The 21,346-nt window shown below is 36.6% G+C and overlaps 1 protein-coding gene across 12 annotated transcripts in view; it reads left to right on the top strand.

Annotated features, from left to right (window-relative positions):
- The window catches only part of CSMD1 (CUB and Sushi multiple domains 1), a 1,157,973-nt gene that overhangs the window by 18,090 nt on the left and 1,118,537 nt on the right, over positions 1-21,346 (top strand). For 2 of the 12 annotated variants that reach the window (XM_083828018.1, XM_083828027.1), the window contains exon 1: positions 1,490-21,346. This exon is cut by the window's right edge. The exons of 9 other annotated variants lie outside the window; for them this stretch is intronic. The gene's annotated coding sequence lies outside the window, so the exon portion shown is untranslated. Of the gene's footprint in view, positions 1-1,489 lie in introns of those variants that run through there. One more of the 12 variants, XM_083828015.1, reaches the window with a different exon arrangement.

Genomic DNA, 21,346 nt, shown 5'->3' with positions numbered 1-21,346 from the left:
GGTATAATATAATATATTTAGGTATATTATAGAAATATATACCTGAAAATTTTCAGAAAATGAAAACCTGCTGATTATTCAAATGCAACATAATATAACAGTAATTCAAAAGCTCAATCTGAGATGTGTTGAACTCTTCAGTTCCTAATTAATTTCATGGATGTTGAGGACACTTAGCACCAAATAAATACACAGAAGAATTTAAGCATCAAGGTCTCCTTTATTGGGAAGGTATTTACATCTAGTACTTAAATTACTGAACTACCACTCAACAGCTAATTTTAACCCCAGAAGCACCCAGATTTACACACGCCTATTTTTTTTTTTTTTTTTTTGTCATTAGGAATTTTCTTTTGAGCACAAAATTGCATTCCTGCATTCTCAGAATACTTGCATCCTGTCAGTTCGTATAGGACTGTTATTGAACAGTCATTGGAATCTGCAATATAGATGTCCTTCCATAAGGATAAAACTACTAGGCTTTCTTTACGTGCACTTGCCAACTTTGGCCTTACATAAGATATTCACGGGGGAGGAACTGCTGCCCTCTCATTTTCCCACAGTAGAGAGAGTAATTTAACAGTTGGAGCACTTAGCTAGATTGTGAAAAAAATCTACATTCGGCTTCATCTTCCCTCAAAAAGTTACAGACTGTCTCATCCTTGTTTTCAGGCATAAGCTGTGACTGCCCTAGGCTCTCCCCAGTTGGTGCTGTGAAGGTTTCCTGTTAAAGTTTCCTTTGGAGGTAGAAGGTCTGGTTTCCAAACCTTTCTTAAAGGAACTTGTATTAAAGAAACTGCCTAAACAGTAACTGGTCCCCTCTTACATAGAGAGCATTAGTCGACACATCAGAGTTGTGCTCCCAGTTGGGTTTCTGTATTGCTTGGTGAATATTCAATTATTCTGTGAGAAGTGGAGCTGTAAGTAGCCAACCTGGAATACTGCTCTGGGGTTCATTTGCCAGGAAACACCTAAAAGGTAGGTGCTGCAATACCTAATTGCACCCCATTTCAGGAAATAACCAAAAGCTTTTATGAGTAAGGTCTTAACAAGTTAGACCCTTCAAATAAAAGCTACAAAGAATTCTCACAAAAGAAAGGTGTGCTGTGATCAGGGGGATTGTTTGATTCTGTCCTGCAGTTCATATTTATTGAAGACCTAGGCAACTTTTTTTTAAATCTTGCACAAAGTTGCAGCACCATTTGACTGAGTTATCTGTCATATCTCCGCTGACATCATCAGTGAGATGATGAAAATTTAGGTCTAGGTGTAACACGCCCAAGTATTTGTCTGAAGGATCCCAGTTACCATAGTAATGAATATAGTATAAATACATGTGTGTACTTGTGTCTGAGAGAGAGACACACATAATTGCAGCCATTTGAATCTATTGTGGAGGTAGTCCCGTAGTTGCCTTTCATTGTTATTCTTCAAATTTTGTCCATTTTTCTAATCATGTTAAAAACATTCCCTTTGTTTATGGATGCAGTATTCAGGCAAGCTGCTGCCACACAGGAAGATATGTCTGAAATACTTCGTCCCAGCCCACTGAAGTTCTGCAGCTCAAGCCCGTGACCTTGAACTTCAACCAGGGATTTCTGATATACAGGAGTGATGTGCTGGCAGTGTATTGCATTGCTTATCAGCTTCAACATTACATGGGTTTTCACCTCAAGGCACAGGAAGTCACGGTAATTGAGACTGGAGGTCACAGATGTGTAAATTTATCACCAAGTCCATTTCCCCCAGGATGACACATTGCATCTTGGTTCCAAGTAAGTGGAGGAATGCATTTGGAACAGCTTTTGATAGCTATCCCACTGCACTAAGGATTAGAGCAGCCTGGAAAGCTCATCTCAACCTCCATGAATGCATAGTGAACAAAGTATTTTGAATTTTACTGCTCTCTGTTGACAACAGTAGCTTTTTCCCTTTAACTGTGTGTGGTAAAATAACACACGGAAGGGAAAAAAAAAAAAAGCATGAAGGAAGCACTTGTGATTTTTGTTTTCCTCATCAAAACCAGTTCTGAAAACATACTTTAAAACAGCTAGCGAGGAACTCAGAAGGACTAAAAGGCTATTTACTGACAGAATTAAGAACGGATCTGTTTAGGAATGATTTTGCTGATTAAAAAAAAAAAAGCAATAATATCTTTCTTCAAAAAAGATTATAGGCAGTCCAAGAAACTCTAAATGAGTGAATTTAACAAGACTTGTGGGGAAAAATAAACTACCATAAGGAAGTGTGAAAAAACAGCTTGAAAATCAGTTTGATTAAGGATAACCAGCATAGATTCAGGCAGGGGAGGTCATGCTTAACTAACCTGCTGGAGTTCTTTGAAGATATTGCTGCCACTGTAGATAAGGGAAATTCAGTGGATATAGTCTACTTGTGAGCCTTTGAGAAGGTACCACATCTGAGATTAATGGCTTGGAGAAATCACCATGAAGGCAAAAAAAATGTTGGATGGAAAACTAGTTTAAGTGTAGGCCACAAAGGGAAAGACTGGACAGAGGTTGTGAGGAATCGGTGTTAAGGCCTCTGTTATTCATGATTATGTACATCTGAATGTAAGTGCAGAGGTGAGAATTTGTAATGAAGCTTATGGCTTTTGATGGAGCAAAAGCGCAGAACACTGCGATCATATACAAAAGGTGTTTTATCATTGATATAAAATGGCTAGCAAAAATAAACAGAAATTGGTTAATGAAATATACAAAACTTAATCTAGGAATATAGAACCAAGTTAGGAAATACTTACTAAATAAAACAATCTTATACACTGAACAAGAAAACAAATTGGGAATTACTGAGTAAATAAATTGAAGCCATCAGTCCAGATCAAAGCAACCTTTTAAACGGTCAACAAGATGCAAAGATGCTTTAGAAGACAGAAAACATATCAAAGAAAGCAAAGAATATTGTTATAGTACACAAAATGATAGTAAAAGCGTCTCAGGACATGGTCTACAATATTGCTAATAGTTGTTCAGGGAAAATAATATTTTCTTGTTGGGATTCATTTTAGGGAAACAAAGGATATAAGGTCCTAACAGATGAACAGTGAAGAATGTTAAAGAACCTCAGGTTATTTTACTGTAAAATAGGAAAATGTATGACATTTTTATTACAGTAGGACTCAGGCATCCAAGTCAAAATTAAAGTCCTATTGTGTTTAGGAATGCTAATGGAAGACAGCACCTTCTTTTGCCAAGAAGCTTATAATAAAACAGCTTAACTATGTAGACAAGGGAAAAAAAAAAAAAAAAACAAAAAAACCATAAAGGACACAGTAATTCATCCAGAGAAGGTCTGTGCCTGAATTGTGATCTCGGATTCTCATTTTATGAGTCTCAAGTCAATATTTTATATAATGAGTTACATTATTCCTTTATAGGTATAAGGGTTTTGGTTAATATGGGGTAGAAAATAAAATGAAGTAAGATTGACTATAATGGCTATTTGTTGATTGAGATGGACTTCATTTCTCCCTGACTTTCTTATGCTTTGAGGTCTGCTAGGAAAGAAAAATATTCTCAGAAGATATTTTCCCCTAGTTATGGAAAGTTTCTTTGCTGCATGACTCAGAGCTTTGAAGTTCATATATTCAATCTTTTCTTTATACATACATTCACTCTTTTAGCTAGGGCTATATCCAAAAAGGGACTTTGCTGCTAAAATACCAGGACCCCTGGTGGCTGACTTCCAAACATCTGCTCCCAAAACTTGAAACTGTAAGTCTGTGTTAAACTTTACTCCTTGTCTGGGTAAACCAAGGCATCTCGGAATAGAATCTTAGATAGGCATTGAGGAAGGTGTTTATAGGAGTAGATAAAATGCCCCCAGCCCTCTTATAAAAGTTAAAAGAATAGAAACTGCCTCTGGTAGTACTTCTTTACCAACCTAAGGAGAGACAGGCAATGTTAGCACCTCCCTGTAACATTCAATACCTTGCAACACTTACATATAATTAATATGCCTATGCAACACACGAAAATCTCAGTCCAAGGTTGATATTTCCTTGGTCAGATAGCACGTAGGCTTCTTTCTGGTGGGGACTGCAGATACAAATCCTGAACTTCCATGTTATTCTTTATATGGTCCAGACTCACATACAACACTCCTGATTTTCCAGTCCAAACAAGTATAGTCAGAGCTAACTTTGCAATGGAGCCGTGAGTCAATGAAAAGACAGTTTTCCAAGGTGGCCTCAGTTTGGTAACAGTTCTGAATCAATTCATCTGCTGTAGCATTTGCAGTCCGTGTTGATGAATTTACAGTGTATGGGGGTAGATACAGTCTGAAGGGAAAGCACCTCTGGGAACTTGGGTCAAGGACGTTTTCTCCTCTCACATCAGTCCTGATCAGAAACCCCAGCAGGGACAGGAGACACAGTCTTCCTTTAGGGCTTCTTGTACTTAGATGAACTCAAGACTGATGTGGAGGAGTCAGGAGAGAACAATGGTATCCTATTGATCTAGTGGGGTTTCCTGGAAAGTTTTGGACTCTGTAATGTCTGTTGTGGTTTGACCCTGTCAAGCAGCTCAGTATCACAAAGCTGCTCACTCTCTTCCCCCCAGTGGGGTGGGGGAGAGAACCAGAAAGGTAAAATTTTGTGCATTTGTGGGTTGAGATAAAGACAGATTACTGGGTAAAACAAAACCCACACACACAAGTAAAGCAAAAGAAGGAATTCATCAGCTGGTTCCCATTGGCAAGCAGATGTGCAGCCACTTCCAGGAAAGCAGGGATCATCATGTGGAATAGTTTCTTGGCAAGACAAATGCCATCACTCTGAATGTCCTCCCCTTCTTCCTTCTTTACCCCATCTTTCATTGCTGAGCATGACACCACCTGGTGTGGGACATCCCTTTGGCCAGCCTAGGCCAGCTGTCCTGGCTGGTTCCCTCCCAGCTCCTGGTGCACCCCCAGTCTCCTTGCTGGCAGGGCAGCATGAGGAGCAGAACAGTCCTTGGCTCTGTGAGCACTGCTCTGCAACAACTAAAAACATCGGTGTGTTATCAGCATTATTCTCATCCTCAATCCAAAACAGCATCATGCAAGCCTCCACAAAGAAAATTATTTCCCAGCCAAAACCAGAACAACATCCTATGGTTTTTGTTTGTTTGTTTCTTTCTTTCTTTCTTTTTTACACTTTGTACATGAAAGTCATTGGAAAAAGACTCTGTCATCACAGAGTTTAGGTGCTTCCAGAATGAGACAGAAATAGCTTTTAGGATAGTGATTTGGGGACTTCTGTTGCAGTTAAGCCCTACCTCCTGCATCTGAGACTCTTCTGAGTGGCCTCCTCATGAGCTGCCATGTACACGTGGTGAGAGACCTAACCTTGTTCTCAGCATAGAAGGAGTTGGCTCAGGAGTGTGGGGCAAGGCCCCCAGCACCCCTGCGGTGGGCAGATGCAGCTCTGCCAGCCACAGCCACACAACATGCTGAGGCCAGCAAGGAGGCTGGCAGCTGGGGAGGCTGGCATGGAGGCTGGCAACCAGCAGCCCCTTGCCCAATTTCCTCCTCCATCCAGACCTTCCAGCCACCCTTCCCATCCTACTATTTTTCCTTCACCATTTGAGTGTCCTACAGCAAGTGCCAGAATAACTACAAGGAAAATACGTAGAATAAAATTGTATTTTTGTTGAACTGCTGGCTCTGTTCCTCCCTCTCTGCTATGAGATACAGAAATAGAGGGAGGCCTGCAGGTGTGATTGCTGTCAATGACGAGGGCCTGATTCTTATTAGCCCACTTTGATTTTGACTTCAGTATAGATACAACTGGAGTTTATGAGATGATCTTTCTCAGGCATGAAGAGGTGCATTTAAAATTTTCTGATTAGATAATGAGCAGTCTTTTTTCTGAACCAAAGAGAAATCCAGGTTAACATCTTGCAGAACAGTTTTTACGGAACATTGACAGCAAAAGCTGTTTCTTGAAAAGAAGAAAATGAGTACATTTACTTGATGCAGGGTGTTATAACTGAGTTGAGAAAAGGCATAATATTTTCTATTTTCCATTCCTTTCTCTGTGTATTTATTCTGTTAACATCGAAGCGAAGGAAAAAAAATCTCCTTTAAAAATGTATTGAGAATATCACCTGTGTTAGACAGCTTATTAATCATTTGTTGCTTAAAACACACAGGTTTAGAGATCTGCCTTAGCTATTTATATAAAAACAGGCAAATGATTTTCAGGTCATGCTCCCAAACCATATTTACTTAAAAAAGAAAGTTGATAAATTGTTTACCCTGGCATGACAGCATAAATATTGAATTGGATTTCAAGTGAAGAAAATATTATTTATGTGTCAGTGTTCTTTGTTTTTCCCAATTAAAATAGTTATAGAAAAAAAAGCAGCTTAAAAACAGCTTTAAATCCTAGTATTAATTCACTTTGTCTAGCAAAGGTTTAAAGTTTTAGTAACTCATAAAATCAAAGATATCATCACAAATTTTTCTAAGGTCCAGAAGGGTAATAAAATCTTACAGTAGTTCAACATGTCAGAATTTACATAATTTTCAAAACACAATTGATCACTGATAAAGATTTACTGTGTTTACATGGCCTGCTCCATATACAAAGAAATTACTTAAATTATTTCTAAATTGTCTCAACAGTTCCTATTGTTTGAAAAAAAAACTAGTACTTTCAGTCATATTTTACTAATATAAAATGTGTGTCTTTTTAGTGTAAGAATGTGAAAAAGATAAAAAAAAAAAACAAAACAACACATACACCTTAAAGCTTGAAGTGGAGCTATTGTTTGCTTTCAAAGATTATTACTATGACCCTATCTATTTTCCCTGGTTGATTTTATTAGGATAACAGGACTCCACTGGATATCTTTTGACACACTAGGACAGACACCAAACAATCAGAACATATAAAAGATGAGATGCCAGAGACACAGGGAAAAGTATGGTTTTACCTTTAGAATTTGACCTACTGGATATCAAAGCAAAAACCTTTTGACCAGTCTTTATAGAGAACAGCAACAGTCTCCTATTGAGCTCAGTGGACATTGAAATACTTTTTTTTTTAAAGGTAGGATTTAATGATTATAAAATGTTAATCCATCTGGGTGGCTTAGGATTCAAAATCTTATTTTCAATGTCATTTGGACTTTCAGAGTAAGTCCCAGTAAAGGATTCAGGTCCTAAAATGAGTAGAATCAAAACCATCTCTCCAGACACCACCAGACATCTTATACTTACATAGGGAGCGTTAGATGCCTCAGAGCAGAATCCCAAACAGCAGCAGACTGAATAAGTGTCCAAGGGATAGCAATTAGAGAATATTTTGGTCCCATAGAACATCAAAGAATCACATGTTCTTTTTTGCAAGTCAGCTGTAGAAACCTGTTCTGAATCAGGGTGCCTGAATGTTTTCTTTACAGAAAACAAGCGCAGGTCACTTTTTAAAGGACTGGTGCCAGAGAAGAGGGAATAGCACTGTGGTCTTTATACTATGTTGACTAGTTACAGCGTACTCCAAATGTCCTTTCTTTTTGCCACAGTAGGAGATTTATATCTTACCTAAAAGTTACACTACCTATTAATCTTAGGCATGTGGGTTATGCTTCCTGCTGAAACATTTCTACTGCACAGAAAAGGATTCAGGATACATTGGGTCACTGAGGCACATGTTGAGGCAGAATGTTTGGAAACCCGTGTGGTAAGGACCTTTTCTACTTTAACAAACAGTTATAGCTTCAGTCCTTGGCAGAAGGACTGATTCTTAGATTTTCCCATGCCGAAATAAATGACCAGATTACTAGTTCATAGTTTCTTATGTAATGCCCTTTCTTAAATGAGGAATGTTTTTGTGTGTTGTACAGAATTAGACAACTTCAAAAAGAGAGGCTGAGGACAAACAATGTGTTTAGGATATCCCTAAGATGAGGAGATGTGAATTTGAATACGGCTGTCAAAAGTCTCATGTCCTGGCTGAATATTGCTATAGCACCAGCAATACCTAGGTAAACCAAGGCATAAAGAACCTGCCTTCATTTTGTGCACTGTTTCATCTGTTGAAATGCTCTAGCAGTACTCATCAGATCAAATCTTTCACATAACATAGATGGAGAAAGATCTTCTTTCTATAGTCCTGTTTATTAGGTTTCAAGCTTGTAAGTACAAAATTGCTTTTGAATTTGCCCAGAAGCAGACAAGTTTGTGCCTGGGGTACTCTCACACTGAAGACATGTAATCTTTTGTCCTAGTGCTGGTGAATAAATCTCTTTGTGGAGCTACTTTTCTGACACTCAGCACTTAAAACTTGTGATTCTTTTGGTACTTCAAATACTAAAGGCTATTTCTTTTACCCTTTGCCTTTTTATTTATTCTATTGTTATTTGCTTAAGTACTACATCAGCATAAGTAGTTACTAAACCAAAATATTGTCTTGTTACCATCATTTTCATGGGTGTTAATGTTACAAAGTAATGCGTGTGATGCAGAATAACCAGGTCAGTTAACAGTGACTAAGCATCATAAATTATCAATGGCCTTCTAGATATACAACATCTGCAATATCACGGTTTTGAGGATGGTTATTCTAGGAATTTTCTTTACATTTTTAATATAAACATTCTAGTTTCTAAGTTAAAGTTAGTAGTATGGTTTTGCAATGTGAATAGTCATAACACTCAAATAAACTGCCCACCAGCTAAGCTGATGTGACTGAATACCCTTAGTTCATTCCACATATGAAGTAAAGACATAAATCAATACAGATCAGCTTCTCTAAGACTCACTGAGAATACACACAAGATAGTGATAACTTGGCTGATGTGGGAGCAATTTGTTAAGTTACTGTAATTTAATCAAGTATTCACTTTTCAGGTCACCCAATTGATCAGGACATTGTACTTATCCCCTTGTCTTGTCCTAAGTGCCATCCATATTTAGTAACAGTATCATTAATGCAAGCAACACATCATTATTGCATGTGCCATAATTTAGATTTTTATATTTGATTTCTTTACTGAAGTTATTTAAATGCAGACAGGCAAATTTCTCTGGGCATACTGTAGTGCTGCAGGTTGCCTTCACACAACTTCATGGAAGCCCTGTCATGGTAGGTCTCACTCCTATAGCAAGACATACAGCAGTGGAAAAAAAAAAAAAAAAAGAAAAAAAAAAGCCAAATCAAAAATGCAAGATGGCAGCTTCTACAGCACAAGTTATCATGTGATTTAAGCAGAAATATAGTTGAAAATCTTTTTACATGTTCAAGTTTTTTTGTTTCTTCACGTTATGATTCTTGGCACCAGTTACTAAACTACCTTATACTGGAAAGATAACATTGTCACCACACTGATTCAAGTTTTCTGGAGCACAGCCTTCTTCTATGAAGAAAAATCATTGATGCTTTCTTCCCAATTTCCTCCCTCCAGCTAAAGAAACAATGGCCTTGAGGAGCGTGACTGTGATCTGCACTGTGAAGATGTACGCTCACTGCTAATTACTGTATTTGTAATTCCTGACCATACTAGCCCTGCCAAGAAGTGAATTACAGTCTTTTGAGTACATTAATATCTATAAGCTAGCCCTCCAGCTTGCAGAGCCAGTAGGAATTGTAGAGATAGTAACTCACCACATACTCCCATGATGTGCACAGTTCTATCAGTCTCCTGTGATTCTCTTGTAGTTGTGCTTCTCTTGTATTAACCCTTCAATCACTCTGACAAATGCATTTGAACCGAGGGAGGGTTTGACAGTTTTGCATAGTACAATGATGTAGAAAATCTAAGACTACCAGCAAGAAAGGCAGCATGTAGCAATGATGCTCCAGGTTTATAGCATCTCTTAAAAGAAATAAAAAATGATCATGTCTTTTTTTGTTCATTGTTCTGAATACATTTCCAGGCTGCTGTTGATTTTTCTGCACATATTATATATGCAATAAATGTTCCCCTAGCTGTTGTTATTGTGCCTGAGTTTATGCTAGGTGGACTCTTTAGAAGTAGCTCTTTAATTTAAGAATTGCTTCACTGTGATTTTATTTGATATTCTTTTTAGCAGCACTGTTCATAAGGAATTCAGTTAGTATTCATTGTAATAGCACCAATCATAAAGAATTCATTTGCTATTCATATGGATGTCACAGGTGTTTCCATAGGACTTATGCTAACTGCAGTTTTAGGATCTTTTAATGGATACTTACAGAACAATTGGTTTTGAAAAGATCTCCTACCACTTCCCAGCTGACTGATTTAGCTTTGGTTGTTTAGAAGTAGTGCTCAAAATATTATATGGAGATTGTGCACCAAACTCTAACAATAATAGGTTTCATTTTCATGACATTTTCTAGTACACAGATTCTGAATACCGGATGTTTAGCAATTGATCAGCCATGGTGCTCCATGGAGGACACATCCATTTTCAGACACAGTCATCACGCTTTTCCTGAGACCCAACAGTTACAAATATTTTTGGCATCACTTGCAGTGACAGAACAGGATACTTGCAAGAAAATGTGAGACTAAATTGTGCAAAGGGGGGAAAAGGTATCTTTCTGACTAATGGTGATTCAGAATGTATTAAAATTGTGTAGATTAAACACATTTATAATCAGACTATTAACAAAAAGATTCACAACTGCATTAATAAGTCATATTTCATTATCCTAACACAAAAGATACCTGGTATAAGACATTAATATGTGTAATAAAGCCTTCTGCATATGTATTATGAACAGCAGTGCTTTTAATATTAAAAGTGAATCCATTTGGGTTATTTGACATGTAAAATATTAACTTTTATAGCAAGAATGCAAATGAGAGTTTGAGCACTAATTATATCTGCAGATCCCACTCAGGAATGAGGTTCTGTGTGACTAATGATTTCGGCAAAATGAAGGAATGGCCTGCTTCTCCCAAGAGGCAACATATCTCAGCTTCTTCTCCTCTCTCTGTAACCCTTTGAAATCCTCAGTATAGTACCTAATGTGTATGCTGCTCCCAGGGACTGGCTTCCAAAGAGAGACCACTGGCTCTGGGCGTTCTTAGCTAATGTTGTATAACTGTCTCTGGAGTGGAGGAAAGGTTATTTCATATTTATCCAGAATCATGTAACTGCAGGAGATATTGTATAAAAGATCATTTTTCATTGGCTGTTTCCAATAGCTAATTTCTGTTTCTTCCATTAACAAGACAAAAGTCTTGGGGTTTGGTATAGAACAGCATAATTGCCCTACTGTGAATCTTTCACATATATTTCCTCCCTCAATTTTTTTCCACAGAAGAAAAGGATGTTCTTCACTTTTTTTTTTATTAATAAATCTACCTGTTATGATTATTATTTGCTTTCCTTGTGCAATTCTCTGACAAATGCTTTTCCAGCTGAGATGACTGATGACTCCCACCTAAGCCTGTCATTGTTATTCCTGAAATGGCCAGAGGGGTCACTGGAAAGCAAAATGGTACAGTTCTTTCTTGTCAAGGAAGTAATATGTCTTTTTTTTTTTATGGTAGGTACCCATGAGAAAGCTGTTCTTACCTGAGCTACTTGTTGTTTATCTGTATGCAGAACTGCAAGACTGTACTCAGCTGAAGTAACCTCTAACATTTTGGGCTTTTTCTCAATTTTATTATCCTTTATTGCAGAAAAGTTTAGAGATAGCATGCCTAAGAAATATGCTGCTAGAAATAGGATGACAAAACAATTAATGAACAGTACCATAGGTGCTTTAAACTATCATATAATTATCTTTTAACAATAATACACACATACAATTAAAACTAGAAAAAAATATTAATATTGTGATTTATTGCCAATCTGTAACAGAAAGGGGGTAGTTTTCCTAAAATTTAACAATGAAAATTTTAATCCAAGTTTCTCTGATCTAGTAATTCCAGTAAATTCTCTTAATTTCAGTCCTGCCAGCCAATACCTGTAAAGTTAAGCAATGTCTTACGTGAGCATCCAGGATAGCAGAATCACAGGAGTTCATAAAAGGGCACAGCTGCAGATAAAAGTCAAATGTCAGTGGAAGTTGTTTTTTTAATACTGTTTAATTATGTACAAGTGGGGAAGTGTCATAGCTATGTGAGGGATTGCTTCAGTATTTCTGGCGTGCCCACTTTATCTGTGAGGATGGGACAAGAGAAAAGTCAAAATACTGTCTAGTTAATACTAGTAGCAGTTTTTGAACTGTGAACCTCATTTCAAAAAAATTTCTTACTGTACATTGTTGGAAACATTACTGTGGTGTTTAAAACAACTAGCATGAGGAGTCCTTTATGAACAAATTACTAAATCACCTTCCAGGCTGTCTTAATAAGTCACTGCAAGCCTCATTAGTGTAATTTTCTAGACTTCATCAAGGTATATCTACTACAGCTGCACAAATACACATGGCAATTTCACTAACCATAATGGTCTTGGTAAATAACTGAAGTCTGACTTGGTGTATACAATTTGGCTAGATAATTATATTTTTTGCTTCTAATATAATTTTCCTAAATTACCTCTTTTTTATTTTTTTTTATTTTTTTATTGTTGCATCGAGCACACCAAAAATTAAGAACAGGGAACTGATTGTTTCATTGAAATAAAATTCTATGCACCTGCAAAATTAATTAATTCGTGTGTTACCAAATTTTTCTGTTAGTCAGTTTGCTGTATCACTCTTATTGTTCTGAGGTGAAATAATCCTGACTACTCTGAAATAGGTGCTCAAACTCTTTTTCTTTTTTCTTTCACTGGCAGTGAAGTTAGGAACAGGTGAAATTTACCAAGGTTTTTGTTTCCCTTTCCCTCAGATAATTAGGTTTTTATGTATTGCTAAACATATCACAGGTCTGGCAATAATTTTCAACATTCCATATTCAATTTTCATCTCAATAATATTCAAATATTCAAAGTAAACATTCAACAATATTCAATGATACAGCAATAATACCCAATGATATAAAAGGCTGAAAAGTAGTTTTTAAATAGATGGGGATTTAAGCAATGTGCATCCTTCCCATTCTGTCAAACATATCACTATTTATCAGCTGAAAGTTGCAGGGACAAGGACCTGCAAACAGATCAAATCTGGTGCCTATGAAAGACTGTGCAAGATGAAAAAGCCTGTCATTTAAACATGAACACACATATTTTATTTAGTGTTCATATGAATGTCACTATTTATGTATGAATTACAACAATGTGTTAATGTACTGAAGCATTAGAAAATTAATATTCATGGCTTAAATTATAATATGTAGGCTAGAGATATCTGACATTGTTTCACAAGTGAGAAATTCATCTTGCCTCAGAATGGAGCAAGCAAGTGCACTGAACTTTGATACCATTAAACCCTGTGATATTCTGAACCTATAAATAGTTAAGGTATATGTTTCAATCTGTAGGCCTCATCTGCTCTCTTTCAGTAGGTCAAGTATTTTGAAACATAACCCAGAGAAATTTAACTCAGAGACCTACTTTTCAGTGGGAGACTTCTTTTGTTTTATAAACAGGCACATCAGTTACTGTATGATAGAGCATGACAGTGCCAGAAAACCTGTTTATTTGCATGCAAATGCACATAGACAGCATTGAATAGAAGCACACAGCAGCAAACTAGAAGCCTATACACAGCAACAGTAATGATCTTTCTTTAAAAATTTTGCCTCCTATCTCTCTATTCATTTCCTCTTATGTTCACTTTCTACCAACAGCAGTGTTGTTGTTAACTGTAGCTGTATACAAAGAAATCTGTAAACTATCATGCAGCAGAGCCACTTCTATTCATTGTCCTTTTTTAAACATCTTCTAGAATCAAACACACAAATCTTTAGTAATAAAGCTATAGTGACTCTTGGAGATTGTGTCTTTCCTCACCTGCAGGCCCCAAAAGCTGTGTCAGTCACTTCTCTGACTTTTCCTACTTTCTTTTGATTTCGGGTCTACTTTTCAATAGAGTTTGAGTGTTACGCTAAAGATTAGTGTATTTGTACTGCAGCTTTACTTTTGATCTTTCTCTTCTTTCTTCCAGCAGTTGCATATTCACAGGAAGGTTGTAAATATGCCTTCTCATTTGTGGGTGGTATCAGCATGCCTATATATTTCTGATGGGGTATTGTCAGAATGCCAGATCTTTGGCCAGCTGTGGGTTGAATTGGCAATTTCTTAGGAGTCTGGGCGATATGAATAAAAAGAAGTATATTACAGCTGTCCTCATCTTAATACAGAGGAATAATCAGCAGAACTTGCAGCAGGTCCCAGCATGTGATATCTCTGATCAAGACTGAGTATCACATGCTGAGATGTGAGATAGGCTGCATCTTCTTATTAGTAATAAGCTTAGCTTCAAACTGAATCAAGGACTATCTGATCTTGCATTTATAGGAAGTATAACCAGAAGACTAGGGTACCATTCTCCAACCTGTCATAGACTTCTTATCTATGAAGTCCTGTTGGGCAATGTAGTTCTATTCGCTCACTGAGCTTTGCATCTCAAATTTTAGATGACTTATTTGAGATTTTGGTGTCCTGACTTCCAGAGGCACAGGGCATCATTTTAGCAGTAAAATACCAAAGTCTGAAAACAAACCTTAGCCATGTCAGGCCAATGGAAGTGTGGCCATATAAAACAAAGATGTTAGACTTATTCGTCAGTTTCCTCATCTACAAAACAATTAAGATATGCCTCTGTGCTCTGTAAGAATGTGTTTAAATCAGGCTTCTCTATGTTTATTTTTCTACTTGTATTGATAGTGCTGTGGAAGGTTTATAGTAATTTAAAACTTGGGGTCCCACCTACTAGTCATACTTACCTGAAAGGTACCACTGATTTTGCAGTGTTTCTTTTATACCTACTATATGATCAGTTACATGGCACAGGAAATAATCAACAGAGCAAAATGTCAATGCTGATAAAGGTAGCTAAGCCCTACTGGTTTTCTATGTAGAAAATATATTCATCAGCCATGTTCACCAGCACAACTTTTCTTCATACCGGAAGATCTAAAAATACAAGAAAAAAAGGATAAGATGTAAAGTGATTAACTATGAGTTTGACAGCCAAGTAACAGTTTAGAAAGTTCATTCCCAAAACAGAGAACAAGAGAAAATTATTTGAAGGCATGTTAATAAAGTGTTATCTACCAAGGAGAAATTAGTGTAATCTATAAATAAAGTTTTAATTTGTCTGTTTAATTTTTCCGAAAAGACAGCAAAGGTTCTGACACTTCAACAGATGGAAAGGGCTTGGCTAGCAAAAGGCATTTGAGACTCCTCAAAGGAGAACAGGATTTTGCTGTTGATTGTTTCCTAGAAAAGATATTTAGAACAATGTAATCTGGAAGTATTTTGAAGTGACTCTTCCACAGCTGTGTTAGCTGATAGTATAAGACAGATGGTGCAACACAGTCCAGCATACAAGGAGCTTAATTCTTTCACAACTTGAGTAGCTAAGGGTAAACAAAATGGGAGAGACTTGCTACTGCTGAGTAGCTACCACTTTTAAGCTGCTGTGCCAGGGGAAGGAGAAGGGAGAAATCTTTGTCAAATTGTTCTTCAGCACCCACTTCAACTGAGTTTCATGCTGGGTAAGCTAATTGCCATGCCTAGCATTGCCTTTCCTAACTTTCCTTAGGTGCTTGTCCAAAGAAAGGAACAGGCCAACTTCCAGGTTTTTGGTGTCAAAATCATGCCCGAAAACTGAGTCATCAGCTACTTGCTTTCTTAACACACTTTAGCGCAGCAGTTAAAAGAAAATCCTTCCTGTAATACTTAGCCGAAAGTAGCTAAAACAAAAGGATAAGTTGTTGAGCTGATAAAGTAGTGCTACCCTAATTAAACAAATGAGTAGTTAGACCCCTGAAAGACATGATATCTCATGTGTAGGGATATTTAAAATTAGGTTATATCTAATTACTTTTTAATTTCTATTTACATTTTAATGAAGATTATGCTTAATGAGATAAATAGCAGAAAGATTTCTGAATCAAAAATTCTCTGTGTGTCAAGGATTGGATATTCAGAGGTTTGAAGTACCTGAAATAAGGTAAGTGTTTTAAAAAAATCATTATGCACTTACCTACCTGGGGTCTTCCCTTTGAATCTAGAAGAAATTGGAAAAATCCTGCCCTGCTTGCATCCTCCTGGGCCTAAACGCCTTTAGGAGATTGTCTAGTGGGATTTCTACAAGTGCCAAATCCAGGCAGGAGAATTGAAAATCCATAGGAAACATGATCAGGCTTTAACAGTTCCAAAGACCAGATTATCTGTTTATTAATATTGTCAATATTATGTAATATTGCATAATTCATGAGAAAAGAGTCTGATTCCCTTTCAAAATGGCAAGAACTCTAAATGTCTTGATTGTTGCCAGAATTCTTTTTGTAGCACAATAGCTTCATATAACAATTTTGCATATTTTAAATGGCTGAAAACTAATGAAATTCATTAAGATGTATCATTTTGATTAAAGCGTGATTAATTTGTCTTTATTTATTTAGTATGCGGGGAACAGATGAATGTACTATATGGTGACTAGAACACTACTGAAGGAACACTAGCATAGATACATTCCTAAATGTTAACATATGTCTGTGTACATTATGTTCAAGTACTTGGACTCTGGCCCTGGGTATTCCCATTTTGCAGCAATTCAGTATACGTACTTTGGGAACATGCTTGTGTTGCACCTTCTCTTTCCTTTTATGGGTTTACAATAACATGCTCAATGTACCTAAATTGTACCTTAATCAACCTTTAAAATAAGATCTTTTTTGCTACGGGCTGCTTCTTGACATTGTCAGGCTGCCTGTACTACAAAGGATTTGTATCATATTTCCTATCTATCAGATTTGACAAAGCTTAGCCATACACTACTCAGAAGTCATTCAAGTACTGAGTGCATTTCAGACAAGTGATGCCACTTATTGTCAGCTTCTTAGGTATTAAACAGCTTTAGAGGGAGGTGATCTACAACAGGCCAGACTTTGCAGTGTGACTGGGACAAGACAGGGAAGAAGAATTTTGGTCCTTTGGTAGTTACTGTTTTACTGTTATCTACAATAAAATAATAATTGTTACTGGTCACTGGCCTCATTAAACAAAATTAGATACCAGTCTATATTGAAAAATCTGACTACCTCCACTACTGGCCCTGCTCTTATTTTGTAGATGCTAATTTAATTCCTATTACCTCTGTAACATTAGGTAATTCTCTGGCAGAACTTGCTCTTCTCCGAGTAGGGTGAGATTGCTGATGGTGAAAAATCAAACCAAACCAGAAACAACAAAAACTTTCTACACCAGCTCTTTGAACATAGCTAAGCCAATGAGAGGTAACTGAAAGGTGGGAGCTGATACTCTACATTAATTCTTAATATAAATATAACTTGAGACATTAAACCTCATTAAAATTTAGCAAAAAGGGTTTGACAAAAGGTCTGTCTCTATAGCTGTAAGTAGTTAATTGAAGTGTTTGAATAAATGCTACTTAAATTGTACCATGCTTATAAATTCTGAAGCATTAAGATTATCCTGTATTCAAATCTAACCTGTGGTTATGCAAACTTATAGTCTCCTAATCTAAATAAAACCACAGGTGGCATTTATCTACTTACAGCTTCTGCAGTGACTCACCTGTAGAGCAGAATTTTCATATTTCTCAGGAAGGTGGAAAGATTACAAACACAAATTAATCATCCTCTCCTTTCTATTATGCATAGCTGACATTCAATCTGTCAGATTCTGCAACACTTCAACATAGTCCTGATGCTTACTGACTTCCCAAAACATGACTGTGGCTACTTAGTGAGCGACAAAATTAACTGCTGAACAAATCCTCCCAAAGCAGCAGTTTTTCAAAAATGAATATTCTCAGGATCCACTTTAACACAGTTATAAATTACATTCTTGGATTAATATGATGATAATCAATGTTAATGGCCAGTTTTTTGTTATAACTGGGTTTCTTGCATTAAATGAATGACTTTTCTTATGCTCTTAATTTAATTAGTAAGTAGGGTATGGCTGTGTGTGTGCTTTTTTTTTTTTTAAATCAGTTCAATATTTATTGGTTAATTATACTAATGAAGTATCATCATTTTGTTTTGTTTTACCTGGGTGTTTTGAGAATGAATGGGTTGCTGAGACATGTTTTTTTTTATTCCAGCTCAGGTATTGCATAATGCTGTCAATGTGCTTTGTTTGTCAATAGTGCTCTTCATACTGCATTTGCAGAGGTCATGCATTATAGCTGCAAAGGTGAAATCTCTCCTTATTTCAGTGATGGTATTGACTTTTCATAGCAGTTTACCTCTCTGTCACACCACACTTATTTAGTGTATCCTATCAGAGAGAGAGAGAGAGAGAGAATGTCATCTTTGACACAAATAAAAATGTATTTGTTAACTAGACTAGGTAAGAAATATAATCAGTCAGATGGGCAGACAGGCACCTTAATGTTTGCTAAACATACAGTAGGCATTTATCAACTTATTCGGACTGCAGGCAGTTAAATCCTGTTTCCATGAACTTCTGCATTAAGGTAAACCATAGTGTCTATGCACAGGCTTACTAAACTAGTTTATCAAACCTGATGCTGATATAGTATTTCAAGCTTAATGTTGTAACAAGTTCTCATTGAAACAATGCTGCTCTGGCACAGCTGAGCTAAGCACATCACTCTGGAAAGCAATATCCAGTTGTTCAGCCTCCTAGGAGGCATCTAAGTAGATGGCTTAGTAAACTTGATCTAATCAAAACAAAAGGTGTTCTAAGTCAGCCAAATGTAAAATTACCCATCAGGAACAAGGAAATAAAACCAGAGTTACTGAATGGAGACCTGACAGTCAATGACTTTGTGTCTCTCGCTCTAATTTTTTATACTACTTTATGAAGACTGAGTTAGGATTGCTCCTTTCTTTGGGTGCCTACTGAGCACAATCAGGGAAATAAAATTCTAGGGTTTGAGAGGTGCAAGGGTGTCTGTGTGGGCATAGGAGACTGGAAAGGAAACCTGAGAAATGGCGGGGGGGGGACAGAGAGCAGATACCAGGTCTCAGAGATGGTAAAAGAAATTTCCTGCAACCGGAGAGAAGTGAGCTGAGTTAGATGCCATTTGGAAGGTCACTTGAACTTAGCAAAACCAAGTTCAGGTGCCAGGACAAGTCTGCAAAGCAGCAGAGCAACAGAGCTGTTTATAAACTCCCTTTATCGTTATTCCACTTTCTCTAGTCTCTTTGACTTTCCTCTGCTTAAAAAGTTAGGGATTCTAGTTTATATTATATTAAAACCTGCCCAAACCTTTGGCTAATTCTGGATCCCATTGCATGGACCATTAAGTTGAAAGCAGTGGTTGAAACCCGGTGCAAAGACAAACAAGCTCCCAGAACATGAGTACCATTGACCACAACAGGACTGGTTTGCTCAGGGACAGTGAATTGTATAGGGAAGTCAGTTTCCCACATGCGGTATTGAAGAGGAAAGTACTAGAATAATATATATATACTTTGTATATTCATTAAAACAAACAAACAAAAAAGATCCTGTACAATTGGTAGAATGTTATGGATGATCACAACAAAATTTCTCTGAGGGCTTAAGAAAATGCCCAAGTGACAGACTTAATGACATTTTCCTATATATTATTATAAAGAACTAGTGGTGTTTTCAATGACATCATATGCTATGTTAAATGGCTCCTCATTTTAAAAGAGAAAAACAATGAAAAACAATGTCTGAAAGCTGAAGTGAAAAACAAAACAAAACAAAACACTGAAAACGGGCTACATTTTTAACTCTGTGGTGATTAATCACAGGAACAAGCTACGCAGAGAATTATTTGAGTCTCCTTTTCTTATATTTTCAGATCAAAAATAGTATCTTTCTCAAAAGTATGATTTATTTAGCAAAACCAAAATCTTTAATAATAGCTGGACTCATACTATTTGATTTAATAAGGAATAAAAGAGCAGAATGAAGTAAAGCATAATAATGATACATAGCAGGACAGACTACAGGATCTCATAGTCCTGACTGCTTCCAAAATCTAGAATCTTTAGGAATCCAATTACTATAAAACATAAAATGTTACCCTTGTTACTCAGGTTGTCTCTGAACCTTTGTAGACATTCAGGGTCAAGAGGATACAAAAATCCCTTTGTATTTTGTCTTATGGTTTATAGACACATTCAGTATCTTCATGTAAAGAAAGGAGCTGTTGTCATTATTCTTACATGTTTTCTCATAAACCCAACCCTTACATGTAGGCTATGGGCAAACCAGGAAACAGAAGGGTCTTAACTACAACAGCAACCAGGTTATACAAACAATTCCCTGAATTCATGAGGCTTTATGGTCCCTCCCACAGTCTCCCCCAGTGGAAAAAAATAAAATAAAATAAAATAAAATCACACTATGCACAAGAATAATATGGAAGAAATTGTTCTGATCTGCATGGGGATTTACATCCTTATAATTTGCTTCTGGATGTTTCATTATCAGGGGGTGGGCATTTTCATATTCTTCCCAGGAATCTCTGCAGAGCAGTGAGAGACATGGTGCTGTATATGTTGTACACAGATTATTCTTTATGAATAGCTTCCTGTGTTAGCACATACTAAATAAGTTTGTAAGCAAAATTGCCAAATCAATAGGGGATATCAGTCTTTTGATTTTGTCTTTCCTTTTCTTTGTGATTAACAAGAGCTTAAAGGTTAGATTTATCTTGCTTGGTTTAACTATACACTTAACTTTGTATGGGCTAGGTTAGCAGATCTTATCTTAAAATGGAAAGTTCTGAGAAGGCTTGGAAGTTGAATGTACCACAAAGCTATTAGGTAAATGAACGCAAATAACTGGAAATTGAAAAATCTGTTTGCTTGAGAATCTACCAGTCATTTTGTAGAAATGAAGATAAAACCCCAGTTTTGGTGGCTCTGAAGTTTTACTAAGAAAGTTATATTTCTAATGCTTTTCTCATTAATTTTTGTTCAGACTTGGAAAAAGTGCAGTGCTGTTCTTAACATTTCTCTGTACTGAGTGGCATTTTTCAGAAAATTTTAGGTATTGAATGCGAAAAAAAATATTTTCCACCAACACAGTTGGAAAGTTAAATATTCTAGTTAATACAGATGTGTTGTACTCTGATTAAAGTGGTTAAACATAATACAGGTATCTTTTAAGGCTATTTATCATTTAAAAACACAATACTGGGCAAAGATACTGAAAAAAGCCTTTTTCCTAGATTGAATTTCTTCATCTCACAAACCTTCTATACGCAGAACTTCAAAGGTAGAAAAAAAATGTTGTGTGAAGAATTATGACAGATTCAGCTTATAATGTTAAAAAAAAAACATGATGCAAATCTTAGTCATGTAGAATG

This window comes from Anser anser (assembly GCF_964211835.1).
Source record: "Anser anser genome assembly, chromosome: 3".
In the NCBI taxonomy this organism is placed as follows: Eukaryota; Metazoa; Chordata; class Aves; order Anseriformes; family Anatidae; genus Anser; species Anser anser.
Note: the sequence above shows the minus strand (reverse complement) of the source record. Positions and strands in the feature narration are given on the sequence as shown.